Consider the following 21566-nt stretch of genomic DNA (forward strand, 5'->3'; position numbering starts at 1 on the left):
ACACCTTTGCACAATACTATAATACTGCAATACTGTTTCTAAATAATACCACTATGCACATCATTACGGCATGATTTTATTGTTAATTATTATCTATGATGATAAAGCAGTTAATAGTGACAATACATGTGTAGGTGTGTGACAGGGACTGACATATACAGTACCCTCCTCTGAAGACAACCATTGAAGTGTAAATACTGATATGCGGTTGCAATGTGTTTTTATGTAAAATGTAAACATGCTTAGAGTGTTATAAATACTAATGCTGCTGTGTGGGTACTGTATTGTTAATGTCTAAGGTAACCTGGTACACTCAGCTCAGGGGTAGGGACAGTATAGAACATAGTTTGGTGTTTAGCTAGTGATAGATAGGAACATTAGGGTAGATAGGCAATGGTGGGCTTTATTAGTATACAGTATAGGAACAGAACAGGATACAGTTTAATGTTTGTGATCAGCCCAGCATAGGAGAGGACAAGGTCAAGCAAAAGCAGGAATCATTTCCTGGTTTTAATCAGACAGTGTTATTGTAGAGGTTTGAGTTAAGGTGGCAGGGGCTGGAGGCACATGGAGCACATAGCGTTGTGGCAGCATGAGGTCATACGGAATTTCCTGAGGACATGCCTGTAACGTCCAGGACCTATAGCAAAAACTAGGCACTGGGAAGTGTGCCTTATTCCTTTCAGTACAGAGGAAGCCAGATGGGGAAACGCATTAGGGAAACATAACGGATCACTGTAGTGCTATGGGGCTACTTGTAATAACATATTGGGTATCTCCTGTGTGTGCGGCTGATCCTGGACAAAAGAATGTAGATGCAGCAGAGGCCTCTGGCCTTAAAGTGGGTACATTGCATTGTACACAGCACAATATTGATCGACTGGGACACTGTGTGTTTGTGGGTGTCATGTACGCACTTCTCAGTGCCTGCAGAGGTTAATTTATCTCTTCTCTCTTAATCCATCTTTCAACCTCTATTTGGCTATGAAGTGAGCATAAATCACACACCGACACAGCCCACACACCACAATTTCTTAAGCTGCCACCACTCATCAATCACGCGAAGTGATGTCATTGATATGTGTTACTGTCTGACAATCAAAATGTCACACGCTCTCTTAAAGGCTATAGGTTCTTTAGAGCATACAAGAGTCAAACTTATTAAAGATTTTAAGCTTTGATATAAAATATACAGTGCTTACAATAAAAAATATAAAAAGATAAAAATAAAATTACACACAAATATGCAAAGCTAAAAAAGCTATACACTAAAAAAGGAGAAATAACAGAAATGCCTAAACTTTTCTGTCTACAGTTAATTTCTGTTTCCTTGAGGGAAGGAGAAGTAAATTATGGATCCCATCAGTATACGCAGCCCTCACATGTGAACCACTTATTTTGTATCACCCAGATTTTTATAGTCCTGAGCATAGGCTCATGTTTCCAAGATGACCCAGATTGGCCTATTCAAAAGTTGCTGTCTGTGAAAGGCATTTCAAATACCTGCCCACCCCCTTCTCTTATACAGACAATAGGAAATATTCTTTCTTAGTTACAACTCTTCTGCTACCTCTTTGAAGTTAAAACTCCTGGAGCCAAGCTGCCATGTTTGACACCTCTAGTATTCTCCAATATTGCTACAATAAGAGCAGGCAGATGCCATCTCCTGTGTGTGTAAAGGCAGCATGTGGATGCAGCATTAACTATTTTATAGTTTCCCTTACAATTCTATATTTCCTTCACAGTGGGGTGCCAAGGTGTGGAGAAGCAGCAGCTTGCCCAAGGCTACCACCCTGGGTACCGTACACGTGCTGGATATTATTAGAGAAATAAAGGTAATCTTTCACCATATTTTTTCCAATTTTCCAGCAGTATGATGTAGAGAATCCTGGTTTTGGCTTACAAATACTGAGGTAAAAAAAAACCTCACCAAATATTCAATGTGGCCTTACTCGGCAGTTTGTTGTAGGGTAGATTTGACAAAAATAAGGTCAAGTGAACATGTTGAGTATTTGGTGATTTTTTTTTAGCGTATGCTAGTTTGAGCGTTCCCTAATAATAATAAAAAATACATATACTTGTATATGCTATCCACATCTGATCTGTCAAAATATAAAAATAATTAACCCAGTCAGTAAACACTGCAAATAGAAAAAATAAAAAATGCCAAAATTGAGTTTTCTTTAATCTCTGCAATACAGTGAAAAATGCTTTAAAAAGTGATCATAATGTCCCATCTATCTCAAAATGGTATAAATAAAAACATTGTCTCTGTCTGCAAAAAAAACAAATCCTGACACAGCTTCATCGACCCGAATAGGATAGGTCATCAATGTCTGCTCGGTGGGGGCGGTGACCGGAACTGCTCTGTTGCAGTGCTGCACAGCGCCGTCGACTGAATAGTAGCCATGGCTGGGTACTGGACATCTGCTCCCTATTCACATCAATAGAGGGTGGATGTGCAGTTCCCGACTGCCATTATTCAATCGACAGGGCTGTGTTGTGCAGCTCTGTAACTGAGTCAACATTGGGAACAGCTGATCAGAGGTGGTCCCGAGTGTCACATCCCCACCAATCAGACATAAATAACCTATCCTAAGGCTTGACCATCAATGTTAAAGTCCTGGACAGCGCTCTTAATAACACATTTGATGTAGGAGGGGAGTACTAGGCTCTATTATGACATTCTCTTAATTATCACACTAATTTATGTTGATTGCCATCCATTCCTGATTGGTACAACCTTGTTTTTGTACCTACTGTATTGTATCTGTGTTTCACAAAATGGAATCTAATCTAGGGAAAACAATGAGTACAAGAAAAAGAGTATTAGTTGATATTGTCATAGAGTCAGGGGCAGATCAATGTCACTGAAGTTTTCCTGTATCTCAGTGAGGTAGAGGTGTTTTGTGTGGAAGTTAGATAAAGACAGCTGTACACAAGGATATATCACCAACAACTATGAGTGATGAGACATTTCCTGACTCCATTTCCTGTAAGAGAAAGGAAGAATCTTTTAATTGTGATGTTGTAAAATGTCTGTGTAAAAGAACTCCATTCCTATTATCAGAACTTAGTGATTAGTACTTCCCTTTAAACAATGTAATTTGTGCCCAATATTCTCATTGGGACATAATTTTTATACAAACACACATTTTATACAGAAAAACGGAGCTAGAAAATATATAGGTCTAAAATGTATACTTCTTCTATAACGGAGCACATGAGTAGAAATTTGGTATAGTGGCCTATGATTACTAGGGATGAGCGAGCACTAAAATGCTCAAGTGTTCATTATTCGAATCAAGCAGATCAGATGCTTGGACGGGCTCGACTCAAGCAACAACTATAATGGAAGTCAATGGGCATTTCTCCGGCAAACCCTCCCACGAGGCCTGGAGGGGGGGCAGGAAAATGGATGGAAACAGCACTCAAATGACATGGGAACAGCATGGGGAAGACCACTGGACGCATCTCTGAAACCCAGGTTGCTGCTGGGAATAATGTTGTCTAAGTATTACGCCACTTTTATGGAGTGACAATAAAACATCCAAAACTGAAGATAAAATGGATTTTACAGGAAAAATGTTAGGAAACATTCTTTCATATATAATGACTTGTACATAAAGCAAAATTAAAAAGAGAAAAAAAAAACATTCACTGGTAAAAGTAATTTTAATATTTTGCCTCCTTATCAGGGCATGTGCTGTGTGTGACATGATCAGGCACATTATGTTAAATTTATGAAGGAGTGACTCTGCAACTCTCAAAGCCTATGTGGACAATGCAAGAACTGTAAAAAATTAGAAGGAAAAGGGACTTCGATACACAAATGTATTAGACATAAAGGAGGGCCTCATACACATTTTGTTAAAAAACTCATAAAGCCTATGAACTAAGTGCAAGGGCTGCCAATACTCATTGGAAGACACATAGAGGAGGGCCTCAGAAAACCTTTTTTCCCCATGATTAAGCAGTGGGACGCATAGACTGTTAAAGCAAGGTCTAGCAAAATTTTAAGGAAGGACTTCAAAACACCCTGGAAGACATGTAGAGGAAGGCCTCAGAATAATTTTTTTTAGAATTTTAAAAAGAGTGGGACTCTTACACTGGTAAAACAAATGCACACAGTGCAAGGCCTAGCAAAAATTTTACGGAGGAACTGCAATACACCCTGGAATACACATAGAGGATGGCCTCAGAATAAATTTGGTTAGAATTTTAAAAAGGTTGTACAAAGAGACATAATTTGTCAATGAATTAATTGGAAAAAGCTATAATGTTGTGAACTGTGGAAGAGATTTTTGTGACCAGAAAGAACACTCTTTTCCATCAGATGATACTGACATGAGACAATGAGAAATAGAATAAGAAATAGAGAAATAGAATAAGATAAGAAAAAGTAAGAACTTAACTTTAATGAAACTAAAGCTGTTGACGTACTGAGTGAAGACTATCTTGAAAGTGAAAATCTTACCGCCATTACTGTATTAAAAACTGAAGAAACACCACAAAACAATGATTGGATGGAGAAAGGCGTATTCACTGTAACTATTGGTAGAGCAGAGAGTCAGAGCAGTTCAGTTGAAGAGAGTAACTGGTAGTGTGTCAGAGAATTGGTCCCCGGAAGAGGAGGACCTTTGCGTGCTCTCAGCTAATCCTCAATTCAAACAACTTACTCATGCGATGTCTAAAGGAAAGAATTCAAGCAGCCAATTGAAGATCCCTCTAAAATTCGACATTGGTCACTTTATTTACTCATAACCCACTGTAGCTCTGATGTCTTTGACCTCAGACATGGTGGCTTCCAACACTCCTGCTCGTAAATCACCAGAGATTCGACGTCTTTCTGCTCATCAGCTGAGTTCCCAGCTGCATCTGTCTACAGCAAGCATTCTTATACAGATTAATCCACATTCATAGAATGTTAGAGTTGGAAGGGACCTCTAGGGTCATGGTGACCAAACTCTGCCATTGGAGCTAATATCAACTCTTGCATAGGACAAAATCTCGGCAGTCGGTGAGCCTGGGAGTCCCTTTGAGCAGGTAACATCACACAATACAGGTAGTCATATCTGTATCCATTTGGCCTCTTTCATACCTACAACTATTGATGTTCACTCTCTCAGTCAGGATGTTCTAGTTATTTTTATGTATATAAATAACAAACAAAGCAGCATATTGTAACGCTAAGTATGCAAACATGAAATATATGAAATTTGAATAGCATTACTGCTGTAGAAAATAGAAATAAATGAGAAATCTTAGCCCATAAATTGACCAATCCATGTGTACCTGGTAGCCACATTAAGACGTCTCTCAAAATACTAGGACCCTACCAATGTGAATACCTCTCTAAGTGACATCCGTCTGCTTAAGTGTGGGAAAGTAAGATCCTATTGCAATTAAAACCACCTGTGGCATAGAGGTGGAGTGCTCAGTCAAAGCTTAAACATAGGAACAGGAAAAACTGACGGCATTTCCAAAACAAGAAATAGGTGTGAACAGGTGCTTACTAGGAGCAGCTACCTAAATAAAAAACAAAGCAGCACAGTTTTTTCTGTTTCTATGTTTAAGCTTTGGGATGGGTTGTTACTAGTGATGAGCGAGCATGCTCGCCACTATTCGTTACTTGCCCAAGCATTAGTGTTGAGCCACCCCCGTAGTGTTCGAGTTCGGTTCGGTTCGTCGAACACCCGTGTGTTCGCCGAACTGTTCGTCGAACTGTTCGTTGAACACCTTCGAACACCGTTAAAACCAATGGCAGGCAAACAAAAACACATAGAAACACATAGAAAACACCTTCAAATGTGTCCAAAAGCTGACAAACTGCTCAGAAGACACAACTAACACATGGAAAAGTGACAAGTACATATAGTCATGCGAAAAGAAAAGAGGTGGAGGAGTAAAAGGAGGGGGAGACACAGATATAGGCATGTCATGCCCTTCTAAAATCCAAAAAGTGAGAAGCCGACACGTTCAGTCCGCTCCTGCCCGTGCCACCTCCGCGTCGCCGGGTTTGTGCCAGAGCCGCGGTGAACCCTGACGGCCAGCCCCCCTCTCCCAATACTGGTGCCTGTCCGCTGGTGGGTCGAGCGAGCCCCCCTGTGGTGGAGGCAGCTCTAAGCTTTTTAATTTAAATTGTCTCTCTAATTTGAATGAATACACTTTAAATCCATTTACAAGGATCTATTGGAGGGCAAGTCTCATGCCAGCAGCCGCGTAATTCCAGCTCCAGTAGCGTCCACTAAAGCTGCTGCAGTTAAAAAGCTTTTATAAGGATCGAGCTCGTCTGTCCACCGCAAGGCATCCTACTGCCAGTCCCAGCCCCTATGCCTTGGGGTGCCTCCTGATGCTCTTCACTGAGTATCCCGTGGTCCCGAAGCATTTCCTTTGAAAAAATTAAGTGTCCAAACTACAGGTGGTGTAGCTTGCTTAACAGCCGGGATAATCCGCTGACTAGCAGACACTGCTACTAGGCACAAAGTATTTCCTGGGCTAGATGCAGTTAAAAATTTGTAATTAGATACTCTCGTTGGATGCTGAGAAAGCATTCCATAGAGTCTCCTGGCACGCCATATATGATTCTCTTAAAAAGCTTGGGGTAGGGGTCTAGGGGACCCTTTTATAGCCAAAATCACGGCCCTGTATCGCAATACGTCACTGAAGATAAATGGAACTGTAGCACCCTGAGGGCTCGGTTGCTACAGAGGTATTGCACCTCACCCAGAGGTGTGATATCTCACTCTCAGGTAAGGATGTAGTGTGGATCAGGACCCGACACCTGCATTCATTACACCACATTGCCGTGGGGCAGGGCGACCAATATGCCCCTGAGATGGGCACGACAGTCCCTGTCCCCGGCTGGAGTGGGGGGAGGGAACACTGAGGAAGGGGAACCCTGTAGTGCAGGAGCAGGAAGGAAGCAGTTCCTGGGTGCATTGAGAAGGGAGTATAAAAGGTGGGCACCATCTTAGTTCAGTGCAGAGAAGTCTGAGCAGAAGTGGCAGGGAGCAGGGGCTCTGCATGAGCTCTGCTACGGAGGCGGGCCTAGTAACAGAGGCCCAGGCCTGGAAGAGGGAGAAGGAAGGAAGAGGAGCGGAGAAGGCTCCAGGAACGAGGAACGAAGGGATCCCAGGGGTGCGGACGGGCGAGTCGCCACCGCACGCCCGAATCCACCTGCGTGGAGGGGTCAGGCCAAAGGGGGAGAAAGGTCCCCGAAACTAGTGGAGGCAGGAACCGACCCTCAGCTAGAAACAGGAGGCTGTGACATTTTATGTGGCGCAGCCCCTCGCTACACCCGCTAGGAAGGCACCACATAGGGTCAGGGAAACTGGCGCCAAGTTTACCAAGAGGAGGCCCGAGGCAGCCGGACAGAAGGGTTGGTAAGAAAGGCCAGATAAAGGACACACAAAGGGGGTCCTGTGAAGCGCTCCAAAGTTATCTGGGAGTTGTCTGAGCCCCTCACCTGGTGAGCACAGTACGACGTGGACAGCCGTTACCTGCAGACGTGGTCTGGATAATAAGAACTGTGAGTAAAGGCCCTGGACTGCATCACTGACTCCGTGTCGTTACTGCTGCTGCCCTGCACCATCACCCCCATCCTCCGCATACACTGCCCTGAGGCTATACTCCTCCCGTGGGGAGTTATGCTACGCTCTGCTGCACCCACAACACCAGCCTCAGCGGTCTGCCCTGGAGCGGCGGTTCACTCTGACCGCAATCCACGGGTGGCGTAGTCGGACATTTAAACATCAAAACCACATAAATAGTTCCGCCACTGGTTTGACCGCCCTGAGCCACGGAACCAGGTCGCCGCCACGGAGACTACAACCACCAGCATCCACCAAAAAGGGTCCGGCTCCGGGTGTCCCAAGGCCCAGGGGGTGCGTCAGAACATTTTCATCACCTTTCACAATCACCAATGGGACAAGGCAGGGATGTTCTCTGTCCCCTCTCTTATACATCCTAGTGACGGAGCACCTGCTCTCATCAATTCGCCATAACCCCAATATTAGGTGGATTGAGGTGGGAGGCACCGAGTACAAGTGCTCTCTATTTGCTGATGATGTCCTAGTATATATCACTCAATCACATATATCCATCCATGCTGTTATGGCTGAAATAGATCACTTTGTTACATGGTCAAATTTTAAAATCAATGCAGCGAAGTCTGAGGCCCTCGATGTCTCCCTCCCCAAATCCATATAGGATTCCATCCAGTCCAACTTTCCCTTTGCCTGGCCCTCACAGGGTATCAAATACTTAGGTATTCCTATTCATAGAGACCTCTCCCATCTATGTTATCTTAATTTTGGGCCCTTTATTGAACAACTCCATACAGACCACGGTTGGCAAGTTAGAACTGTAAGATTCACTACGTGAACCACTGGTGTTTTGTGGAAAAGCACATGTACACTGTGTTCCAAATTATTATGCAAAAAGTGTTTAGGAGTGATAAGGGAAGAATTTGTTTGTTTGTCAGTTAAACTCATTGATGGTGATGTGTGTCAGGGCTGTTTATATCACTGTAAGCAATTGCAGACACCTGTGCTAATTAGTTTGGCAGGTGTGTCCAATGAAAGGCAAGACTACTTAAGAAGGCTGTCTCACATTATTAAGCAGCCTACATTTTCTGCCAAAATGGGAAAGAAAAAGGATGTGTCGGCTGCTGAGAAGCAACAAATTGTGGAGTGTTTAGGTCAAGGCATGACTACAATCAACATTGTGCGATGATCAGGATGAAGTGTCTTGGCAATCAAGAAGTATGTAGCTGATTCACAGTACACACGTGTGCGTGCTGATAAGGGCAAATTGAGGACTCTTTCCTACAGGCAATTACGTCAGGTTAAAAGAGCAGCGGCAAAAAAGCCTTGTCATAGCAGCAGACAAGTTTTTGAAGCTGCTGGTGCCTCCAACGTCCCCCGAACAACAAGATGCAGGGTCCTTCAGAGGTTTGCAGCTGTGCATACGCCATCCTGTCGACCTCCTCTATCCACTTCACACAAGCAGAAACGGCTCCAGTGGGCCAAACATTACATGAAGACTGATTTCAAAACTGTTTTGTTCACGGATGAGTGCCGTGCAGCGCTCGATGGTCCAGATGGATGGAGTGGAGGATGGCTGGTTGATGGACACCCCACGCAAACACGGCTACAGCGCCAACAAGGAGGAGGTGGAGTAATGTTTTAGGCTGGAATCATGGGGAGAGAGATTGTCGGCCCCTTTAGGATCCCTGAAGGCGCTAAAAGATGAACTCCATAATGTATGTGGATTTTCTCAAACAGCACTTCCTGCCATGGTTCAAGAAGAAGAACCGTGTATTTCACAGCAAGATCATTTTTTTGCATGATAATGCACCATCTCATGCTGCACATAAAACATCTGCATCTCTGGCTGATATGGGCATAAAAGGGGACAAACTTATGGTGTGACCCCCATGCTCCCCTGACCTCTACCCCATTCAGAACCTTTGGAGCATCATTAAAAGGAGTGTCTATGATGGCGGGAGGCAGTTCACATCTAAGCAACAGCTCTGGGAGGGTATTCTGTCCTCATGCAAAACAATTGAAGCAGAAACCATCCAAAACCTGACAAATTCAATGGACGAGAGAGTTCAGAAGCTCCTTTCGAACAAGGGGTCCTATGTGAAAATGTAACATCACCTAGAATAAAGTTTTGAGTTGAAAACTGTTTGATTTCAGTTTCTAACAACCTGCTAATGCTTATAATTTCAAAAATGACCATTTTTTTGGTCTTTATTAAAATGAAAAGGTTGATCGAAAAGTTTGGGGGATCTAAGAGTGTGGCAACCCAGTAGTCATGATTACTTCGAATTCTGACAATATAAGGGTCATGCTGCAGGTAGTGCAGCAAGAAGGCACTTATGTGTCTTGCGCATCTCGGAGCCCCAAAATTATTTTCCGGGCTAGATGCAGCTAAAAATTATTATTAATTTTAAATCTGGTGAAGCTTTAGTATAGATGGCCTAATAGGATCAGTGCTGCACACTGCTACAAAGCCCAAATTATTTTCCAGTCAAGATACAGATAAACATGATTAGTAATTTTAAATCTGGTGGAGCTTATTATAGATGGCCTAATAGAATCAGTGCTGCACACTGCTACAAAGCCCAAATTATTTTCCAGCCAAGATACAGATAAACATGATTAGTAATTTGAAAGCTTAAAACGGTTGGTAGGGTGATTTTAACCAATGATCAAGCTTTTACTCTCCCCAGGATGACACAGGGGTAGAAAAGTCGTTTCGGATCCATGATTTGTTCATCTTTATGAACGTGAGTCTGTCTACATTATCAGTGGAGAGCCGCGTGCGCTTATCTGTCAGCACACCACCAGCAGCGCTGAACACACGTTCAGACAGAACGCTGGCTGCGGGGCATGACAAGATCTCCAAGGCGTAAGTGGCTAGCTCCGGCCATTTATCCAGAATGGAAGCCCAAAAAGAGCAAGGGTCCAGTGACACAGTCATGGCTTCAATGTTTACTTGGAGATACTCCTGTACCATCGTCTCTAGGCGTTGACTATGTGTCAGACTTCTTGTCTCCTGTGGCCTTGCAAAGGATGGGCTAAAAAAGTGGTGAAATGATTCCGCAAAATTGATGTTACCAGCAGATACTGTGGTTCTGTTACGGTTTGAGTGCTGAACACTTGACGGTCCCACGGTTGGCAAGTTGGAACTGTGAGATTCACTACGTGCACCACTGGTGTTTTGTGGAAAAGCACATGTAAGATTCTGCAACAGTCTCTGCTGATACTCCTGCATGCGTGCATCCCTTTCTATGGCAGGAATAATTTCTGCAAATTTACTTTTGTACCGGGGATCTAACAGTGTGGCAACCCAGTAGTCAGGATTATTTCTAATTCTCACAATTCGAGGGTCATGTTGCAGGTAGTGCAGCAAGAAGGCACTCATGTGTGTTGCGCATCCAGGAGCACCAAGTCCCTGTTGTGTTGGTGGCGAGGTAACAATCATGCTTCCTTCCTCTGTCCTCTCCCCCCAACCTCGCACAACAGAAATGTGATCAAGGTCTCCCTCATCTGATGAGTCTTCCATCAGTTCGTCCTCCACTTCTTCCTGGGCTCCTGCACCTTCCTCACTAGTTTGGCTGCAACCATGCGCCCTGGTAAAACCATCTCCCCCACCCTCACATGCCTGCCGCCTTGGTGCTGCTGACCGTCTGGACCTTGCAGATGTTAGCCCTTCCGCATACAACTTCTGTAGAGATGTAAGTCGCTGAGCTGCGGGATGCGAACGGCGGAAGTGAGCACACAGCGACCGTGCCCTCTGCAGAAGGCCATCTAGTCTGGGATAGTGGGCTAAAAATTGCTGGACAACCAGGTTCAACACGTGAGCCATACAAGGCACGTGTGTGACATTGCCCCGGCGAAGGGCCGCACCCAGGTTTGCAGCATTTTCGCACACGGCCTTCCCTGGTTTCAGGTCCAGTGGAGACAACCATTCATGAAATTGGTTCTCCAGAGCTGACCACAACTCCTCAGCTGTGTGACTCACATTTCCCAGACATTTCAATGTAAAAACCGCCTGATTACGTTGAGCCCTACTGCCAGCATAGTAAGGAGGTGTGCAGGATCCCTTCTGCGCAGTTAGAAAGCTTGTGGCATGACCAGACAGGCTTTGGGTGCAGGTGGAAGACCGAGAGGAGGTTGAGGAGGCAGAAGCAGTGGAGGAACTTTGACATAAAGAGGATTGACGCACAACTCGTGGGGACGGCAAGACTTGGACAGCAGCCCCTTGTCCTGCTGTCACCATAGTTACCCAGTGCCCAGTCAGCGACATGTAACGCCCCTGTCCATGCCTACTCGTCCAAGTGTCTGTGGTGAAATGCACCCTGTCACACACAGAGTTTCTCAAAGAAGCGGTGATGTTGTGTGCGACATGCTGGTGGAGCGCAGGCACACCTTTCTTTGAGAAGTAGTGCCGACTGGGCATCTGGTACTGGGGCACTGCGACGGACATAAGGTCTCGAAAATCCTCTGTGTCCACCAGGCGGAAAGGCAGCATTTCTGTAGCCAAGAGCTTGCAGATGGTGAAATTCAACCTCTTAGCTTTCTCATGGCTAGGAGGAAATGGTCTTTTACTTGTCCACATCTGAGGGACCGAGGGCTGGCTATTGTGCTTAGACGGGGTTGATAAGGGTGTCCCCGGCAAACTGCCGGTCTGTGAGGAAGATGCAGGCGGACATGTTAGGTTGCCTTGATCCAAAGGTGGTGCTATCGATGTCGGACAGCGCTCAACACCAGCTGGTGTTACCACCTCCAAAGAAAATGATGACCTGCCAATCACGCTGACTGTTGCGGGTAAAGAGGTGGCAGGTCTGCGCCCCAAAACAGGTGTGACTGCTGTCCCCCCAGTCACAGAGGATGAAGAGGCCGCGGATGCAAAAGATATGGCAGACGGTGGTTGGCCCGGCCGGCTAGGCCGCATTGTAGCACACTGAGCTTCCCACTGCAACTTATGCTTCATGTCCATGTGCCGGTTCATGCATGAAGTACTCAAACTATGTATTTTTTGGCCTCTACTTAGCTTTTGCTGACAAATGTTACAGATAACACGAGTTGGGTCATCTTTATCGATCTGAAAAAATGCCCAGGCTATGCAAGGCTTAGCACCCATGCGACCTGAAGAGCCACCACGACTTGTGGTGAGAGGCAGAGTTGTGTTTGAGGATGCAGTTGTTGACGTGCTTCCAGTACTACGTCTCTGTCCAGGAAGGCGCAACCTGACCTCGTCGTCACTAGCATCTTCCTCCACCTCCTCTGCTGACCTCATCTCTTGGCTGACTGTGGGTTGACAGTAAGTGGGATCTTCAACCTCATAATCATCACCCTGTGCGTTATCACACCCGTCGTCCTCAGAGCCAACCTGTTCCTGCCCTGACAAAAAACTAAAGTTGTCGCTCCAATCAGGTATTTGAGTCTCATCATCGTCTTCCTCATTGTCTCCACCAACAGGAGTTACAGTTTGGGAATGAGGGTCTAAATTATGGTCAGAACTTTCTGCGTCTGGTCCTGGATCCGACTCATAAAGATTCTGGGCATCAGTGCAGATCATTTCCTCGTCTGGATTCACAGAAGCGCTGGAGTCGACCTCTGATTCCCAGGCTATAGTATGAGTGAACAGCTCTGCAGACTCAACCATCTGTTCTACCTCATACTCAGATGGGCAGCTGGAGATTTGGGAGCTGTGAGGAAGCAAGTGCAATTGGGATGACACCTTTGAGGACTGGAGTATTTGTGATGTTGAAGTTGATGTGGAGGAGAGCCCACTTAAAGGAGCACTTGATATCCGTTGAAGCACCTGCTATTTTTGTGCCTCATCTGGAATTTGTAGCGATTGGCGTGGCCGTAAGAAAGGGATCTTATCACATTGTCCGCTAAAAGAAGTAGACATTTTAGTTTGGCTGGAAGATGGTCTTTCTTCTGCAGATGTTACTGTTGCTTTAACACCCACCCCACGGACACAACCTTTTTTCCCCTTCCCAACACGCCTATTCCCTTTTCCACCAGCAGCAGGCCTTTTGCCACTCATTTTGGTGGTTAACTAATTCACAACTCTGGAGTTGTTTGCACAAAAAAACAATGGATGGGAACCGAGCAGAGCTGAGTGGCCAAACTGTGGTATTAGGCCAAAACTATTGGCTGGGTTAGATGCAGAAAAAAATAATATTCAATTTGCAACCTGATGGAGGTCAGTATAGATGGACTAATAGAACAAGTCCCACACACAGCTAGAAGCCCAAATATTTTTTCAGAGGTAGATGCAGAAATTTTTTTTATTAAGTTTGCAACCTGATGGAGGTCTGTATAGATGGATTAATAGAACAAGTCCCACACACAGCTACAAGCCCAATATTTTTTCAGAGGTAGATGCAGAAAAAAAATATATTCAGTTTGCAACCTGATGGAGGTCAGTATAGATGGACTAATAGAGAAAGTCCCACACACTGCTAGAAGGCCAAATATTTTTTCAGAGCTAGATGAAGACAAAAATTATATTCAATTTGCAACCTGATGGAGGTCAGTATAGATGGACTAATAGAACAAGTCCCACACACAGCTAGAAGCCCAAATATTTTTTCAGAGGTACTGTAGATGCAGATAAAAATTATTTTTAATTTGCAACCTGATGGAGGTCAGTATAGATGGACTAATAGAGAAAGTCCCACACACTGCTAGAAGGCCAAATATTTTTTCAGAGCTGGATGCAGAAAAAAATTATATTCAGTTTGCAACCTGATGGAGGTCTGTATAGATGGATTAATAGAACAAGTCCCACACACAGCTAGAAGCCCAAATATTTTTTCAGAGGTAGATGCAGATAAAAATTATTTTTAATTTGCAACCTGATGGAGGTCAGTATAGATGGACTAATAGAGAAAGTCCCACACACTGCTAGAAGGCCAAATATTTTTTCAGAGATAGATGCAGATAAAAATTATATTCAATTTGCAACCTGATGGAGGTCAGTATAGATGGACTAATAGAACAAGTCCCACACATAGCTAGAAGCCCAAATATTTTTTCAGAGGTACTGTAGATGCAGATAAAAATTATTTTTAATTTGCAACCTGATGGAGGTCAGTATAGATGGACTAATAGAGAAAGTCCCACACACTGCTAGAAGGCCAAATATTTTTTCAGAGCTAGATGCAGATAAAAATTATTTTTAATTTGCAACCTGATGGAGGTCAGTATAGATGGACTAATAGAGAAAGTCCCACACACTGCTAGAAGGCCAAATATTTTTTCAGAGCTAGATGCAGATAAAAATTATATTCAATTTGCAACCTGATGGAGGTCAGTATAGATGGACTTATAGAACAAGTCCCACACACAGCTAGAAGCCCAAATATTTTTTCAGAGGTACTGTAGATGCAGATAAAAATTATTTTTAATTTGCAACCTGATGGAGGTCAGTATAGATGGACTAATAGAGAAAGTCCCACACACTGCTAGAAGGCCAAATATTTTTTCAGAGCTAGATGCAGATAAAAATTATATTCAATTTGCAACCTGATGGAGGTCAGTATAGATGGACTAATAGAACAAGTCCCACACACAGCTAGAAGCCCAAATATTTTTTCAGAGGTACTGTAGATGCAGATAAAAATTATTTTTAATTTGCAACCTGATGGAGGTCAGTATAGATGGACTAATAGAGAAAGTCCCACACACTGCTAGAAGGCCAAATATTTTTTCAGAGCTAGATGCAGAAAAAAATTATATTCAGTTTGCAACCTGATGGAGGTCAGTATAGATGGACTAATAGAGAAAGTCCCACACACTGCTAGAAGGCCACATATTTTTTCAGAGGTAGATGCAGAAAAAAATATATTCAGTTTGCAACCTGATGGAGGTCTGTATAGATGGATTAATAGAACAAGTCCCACACACAGCTAGAAGCCCAATATTTTTTCAGAGGTAGATGCAGAAAAAAATATATTCAGTTTGCAACCTGATGGAGGTCTGTATAGATGGATTAATAGAACAAGTCCCACACACAGCTAGAAGCCCAATATTTTTTCAGAGGTAGAGGCAGAAAAAAATATATTCAGTTTGCAACCTGATGGAGGTCAGTATAGATGGACTAATACAACAAGTCCCACACACAGCTAGAAGCCCAATATTTTTTCAGAGGTAGATGCAGAAAAAAATATATTCAGTTTGCAACCTGATGGAGGTCTGTATAGATGGATTAATAGAACAAGTCCCACACACAGCTAGAAGCCCAATATTTTTTCAGAGCTAGATGCAGAAAAAAATTATATTCAATTTGCTACCTGATGGAGGTCAGTATAGATGGACTAATAGAATGATGCTATGCCCAAAAGATTTTACTTTACTAGGTGCAGTAAAAAAATTGGTATTCTATACACAGGTGGTATATCTTGCAACACAGATAGGCTACTCCACTGACTAACACACTCTGCAATAGGCCAAAAAGGATTAGCTTTGCTAGATTCAGCCAAATGCTGTGAAAAAAACTTGCACAGCACTGGCACAGACCTGCCTGGCAAAAACTGATAGGAACTGATGTAACCTAGTCCTGAAAAGGACTCCAATTACAATTAGTCTTTACTCCCACAATCTTTCTATTTAAGAGCACAGACCTGCCTGATAAAAGTCGTAGGAAATGCTGTAACCTAGTCCTTAAAAGGACTGCAATCACAACTATTCCCTACTCCCAAGCTATCTGTAGATTTGTGCGAAAATTGGCTTGAAATTAACAAGGTATAGCGCACACAGCAACAGCGGTGCCGTCTAACACGCAGCTGCAGCAGTGAGAAAATGGTGGCGACGGGGAAAATGGCTTGGTCTTATAGGGCAAGGACATGTGACATACACTGCCAATGACACATGCCCTTGCTTGTGTGAAAAAAAGCACTTCGCTCCGTGTGTGCGCTGCTGATAGGCTGACAGATTGCACCTCCCCACTGTAAATGCGGGAAAGAAAAAAAAAAATGGAGATCTTCATTGTTCCTGCAGAGATCCATCCCCTGCCCCTCCCCCCACCCCGCTGTACACTCAAACTGTGTATTAACATTAATTTTCATCATTACTGAGAAAAAATCCAGTTATGATTTTGGTGCACGAACAGTTATCGAACATAACCTCGAACAGCCGAATTTTTCTCAAATTGTTCGTGTTCGCCGAACGGCTTGAACACCGCCCAAAACAGCTCGAATTTGAGATTGGCGAACTGTGTGGCGAACCCGTGTGTTCGCCGAACTGTTCGTCGAACTGTTCGTTGAACACCTTCGAACACCGTTAAAACCAATGGCAGGCAAACAAAAACACATAGAAACACATAGAAAACACCTTCAAATGTGTCCAAAAGCTGACAAACTGCTCAGAAGACACAACTAACACATGGAAAAGTGACAAGTACATATAGTCATGCGAAAAGAAAAGAGGTGGAGGAGTAAAAGGAGGGGGAGACACAGATATAGGCATGTCATGCCCTTCTAAAATCCAAAAAGTGAGAAGCCGACACGTTCAGTCCGCTCCTGCCCGTGCCACCTCCGCGTCGCCGGGTTTGTGCCAGAGCCGCGGTGAACCCTGACGGCCAGCCCCCCTCTCCCAATACTGGTGCCTGTCCGCTGGTGGGTCGAGCGAGCCCCCCTGTGGTGGAGGCAGCTCTAAGCTTTTTAATTTAAATTGTCTCTCTAATTTGAATGAATACACTTTAAATCCATTTACAAGGATCTATTGGAGGGCAAGTCTCATGCCAGCAGCCGCGTAATTCCAGCTCCAGTAGCGTCCACTAAAGCTGCTGCAGTTAAAAAGCTTTTATAAGGATCGAGCTCGGCTGTCCACCGCAAGGCATCCTACTGCCAGTCCCAGCCCCTATGCCTTGGGGTGCCTCCTGATGCTCTTCACTGAGTATCCCGTGGTCCCGAAGCATTTCCTTTGAAAAAATTAAGTGTCCAAACTACAGGTGGTGTAGCTTGCTTAACAGCCGGGATAATCCGCTGACTAGCAGACACTGCTACTAGGCACAAAGTATTTCCTGGGCTAGATGCAGTTAAAAATTTGTAATTAGATACTCTCGTTGGATGCTGAGAAAGCATTCCATAGAGTCTCCTGGCACGCCATATATGATTCTCTTAAAAAGCTTGGGGTAGGGGTCTAGGGGACCCTTTTATAGCCAAAATCACGGCCCTGTATCGCAATACGTCACTGAAGATAAATGGAACTGTAGCACCCTGAGGGCTCGGTTGCTACAGAGGTATTGCACCTCACCCAGAGGTGTGATATCTCACTCTCAGGTAAGGATGTAGTGTGGATCAGGACCCGACACCTGCATTCATTACACCACATTGCCGTGGGGCAGGGCGACCAATATGCCCCTGAGATGGGCACGACAGTCCCTGTCCCCGGCTGGAGTGGGGGGAGGGAACACTGAGGAAGGGGAACCCTGTAGTGCAGGAGCAGGAAGGAAGCAGTTCCTGGGTGCATTGAGAAGGGAGTATAAAAGGTGGGCACCATCTTAGTTCAGTGCAGAGAAGTCTGAGCAGAAGTGGCAGGGAGCAGGGGCTCTGCATGAGCTCTGCTACGGAGGCGGGCCTAGTAACAGAGGCCCAGGCCTGGAAGAGGGAGAAGGAAGGAAGAGGAGCGGAGAAGGCTCCAGGAACGAGGAACGAAGGGATCCCAGGGGTGCGGACGGGCGAGTCGCCACCGCACGCCCGAATCCACCTGCGTGGAGGGGTCAGGCCAAAGGGGGAGAAAGGTCCCCGAAACTAGTGGAGGCAGGAACCGACCCTCAGCTAGAAACAGGAGGCTGTGACATTTTATGTGGCGCAGCCCCTCGCTACACCCGCTAGGAAGGCACCACATAGGTTCAGGGAAACTGGCGCCAAGTTTACCAAGAGGAGGCCCGAGGCAGCCGGACAGAAGGGTTGGTAAGAAAGGCCAGATAAAGGACACACAAAGGGGGTCCTGTGAAGCGCTCCAAAGTTATCTGGGAGTTGTCTGAGCCCCTCACCTGGTGAGCACAGTACGACGTGGACAGCCGTTACCTGCAGACGTGGTCTGGATAATAAGAACTGTGAGTAAAGGCCCTGGACTGCATCACTGACTCCGTGTCGTTACTGCTGCTGCCCTGCACCATCACCCCCATCCTCCGCATACACTGCCCTGAGGCTATACTCCTCCCGTGGGGAGTTATGCTACGCTCTGCTGCACCCACAACACCAGCCTCAGCGGTCTGCCCTGGAGCGGCGGTTCACTCTGACCGCAATCCACGGGTGGCGTAGTCGGACATTTAAACATCAAAACCACATAAATAGTTCCGCCACTGGTTTGACCGCCCTGAGCCACGGAACCAGGTCGCCGCCACGGAGACTACAACCACCAGCATCCACCAAAAAGGGTCCGGCTCCGGGTGTCCCAAGGCCCAAGGGGTGCGTCAGAACATTTTCATCACCTTTCACAATCACCAATGGGACAAGGCAGGGATGTTCTCTGTCCCCTCTCTTATACATCCTAGTGACGGAGCACCTGCTCTCATCAATTCGCCATAACCCCAATATTAGGTGGATTGAGGTGGGAGGCACCGAGTACAAGTGCTATCTATTTGCTGATGATGTCCTAGTATATATCACTCAATCACATATATCCATCCATGCTGTTATGGCTGAAATAGATCACTTTGTTACATGGTCAAATTTTAAAATCAATGCAGCGAAGTCTGAGGCCCTCGATGTCTCCCTCCCCAAATCCATATAGGATTCCATCCAGTCCAACTTTCCCTTTGCCTGGCCCTCACAGGGTATCAAATACTTAGGTATTCCTATTCATAGAGACCTCTCCCATCTATGTTATCTTAATTTTGGGCCCTTTATTGAACAACTCCATACAGACCACGGTTGGCAAGTTAGAACTGTAAGATTCACTACGTGAACCACTGGTGTTTTGTGGAAAAGCACATGTACACTGTGTTCCAAATTATTATGCAAAAAGTGTTTAGGAGTGATAAGGGAAGAATTTGTTTGTTTGTCAGTTAAACTCATTGATGGTGATGTGTGTCAGGGCTGTTTATATCACTGTAAGCAATTGCAGACACCTGTGCTAATTAGTTTGGCAGGTGTGTCCAATGAAAGGCAAGACTACTTAAGAAGGCTGTCTCACATTATTAAGCAGCCTACATTTTCTGCCAAAATGGGAAAGAAAAAGGATGTGTCGGCTGCTGAGAAGCAACAAATTGTGGAGTGTTTAGGTCAAGGCATGACTACAATCAACATTGTGCGATGATCAGGATGAAGTGTCTTGGCAATCAAGAAGTATGTAGCTGATTCACAGTACACACGTGTGCGTGCTGATAAGGGCAAATTGAGGACTCTTTCCTACAGGCAATTACGTCAGGTTAAAAGAGCAGCGGCAAAAAAGCCTTGTCATAGCAGCAGACAAGTTTTTGAAGCTGCTGGTGCCTCCAACGTCCCCCGAACAACAAGATGCAGGGTCCTTCAGAGGTTTGCAGCTGTGCATACGCCATCCTGTCGACCTCCTCTATCCACTTCACACAAGCAGAAACAGCTCCAGTGGGCCAAACATTACATGAAGACTGATTTCAAAACTGTTTTGTTCACGGATGAGTGCCGTGCAGCGCTCGATGGTCCAGATGGATGGAGTGGAGGATGGCTGGTTGATGGACACCCCACGCAAACACGGCTACAGTGCCAACAAGGAGGAGGTGGAGTAATGTTTTAGGCTGGAATCATGGGGAGAGAGATTGTCGGCCCCTTTAGGATCCCTGAAGGCGCTAAAAGATGAACTCCATAATGTATGTGGATTTTCTCAAACAGCACTTCCTGCCATGGTTCAAGAAGAAGAACCGTGTATTTCACAGCAAGATCATTTTTTTGCATGATAATGCACCATCTCATGCTGCACATAAAACATCTGCATCTCTGGCTGATATGGGCATAAAAGGGGACAAACTTATGGTGTGACCCCCATGCTCCCCTGACCTCTACCCCATTCAGAACCTTTGGAGCATCATTAAAAGGAGTGTCTATGATGGCGGGAGGCAGTTCACATCTAAGCAACAGCTCTGGGAGGGTATTCTGTCCTCATGCAAAACAATTGAAGCAGAAACCATCCAAAACCTGACAAATTCAATGGACGAGAGAGTTCAGAAGCTCCTTTCGAACAAGGGGTCCTATGTGAAAATGTAACATCACCTAGAATAAAGTTTTGAGTTGAAAACTGTTTGATTTCAGTTTCTAACAACCTGCTAATGCTTATAATTTCAAAAATGACCATTTTTTTGGTCTTTATTAAAATGAAAAGGTTGATCGAAAAGTTTGGGGGATCTAAGAGTGTGGCAACCCAGTAGTCATGATTACTTCGAATTCTGACAATATAAGGGTCATGCTGCAGGTAGTGCAGCAAGAAGGCACTTATGTGTCTTGCGCATCTCGGAGCCCCAAAATTATTTTCCGGGCTAGATGCAGCTAAAAATTATTATTAATTTTAAATCTGGTGAAGCTTTAGTATAGATGGCCTAATAGGATCAGTGCTGCACACTACTACAAAGCCCAAATTATTTTCCAGTCAAGATACAGATAAACATGATTAGTAATTTTAAATCTGGTGGAGCTTATTATAGATGGCCTAATAGAATCAGTGCTGCACACTGCTACAAAGCCCAAATTATTTTCCAGCCAAGATACAGATAAACATGATTAGTAATTTGAAAGCTTAAAACGGTTGGTAGGGTGATTTTAACCAATGATCAAGCTTTTACTCTCCCCAGGATGACACAGGGGTAGAAAAGTCGTTTCGGATCCATGATTTGTTCATCTTTATGAACGTGAGTCTGTCTACATTATCAGTGGAGAGCCGCGTGCGCTTATCTGTCAGCACACCACCAGCAGCGCTGAACACACGTTCAGACAGAACGCTGGCTGCGGGGCATGACAAGATCTCCAAGGCGTAAGTGGCTAGCTCCGGCCATTTATCCAGAATGGAAGCCCAAAAAGAGCAAGGGTCCAGTGACACAGTCATGGCTTCAATGTTTAC

This window comes from Phyllobates terribilis, unplaced genomic scaffold (assembly GCF_046119375.1).
Source record: "Phyllobates terribilis strain yellow unplaced genomic scaffold, ASM4611937v1 Scaffold_2__4_contigs__length_985480577, whole genome shotgun sequence".
Lineage (NCBI taxonomy): Eukaryota > Metazoa > Chordata > Amphibia > Anura > Dendrobatidae > Phyllobates > Phyllobates terribilis.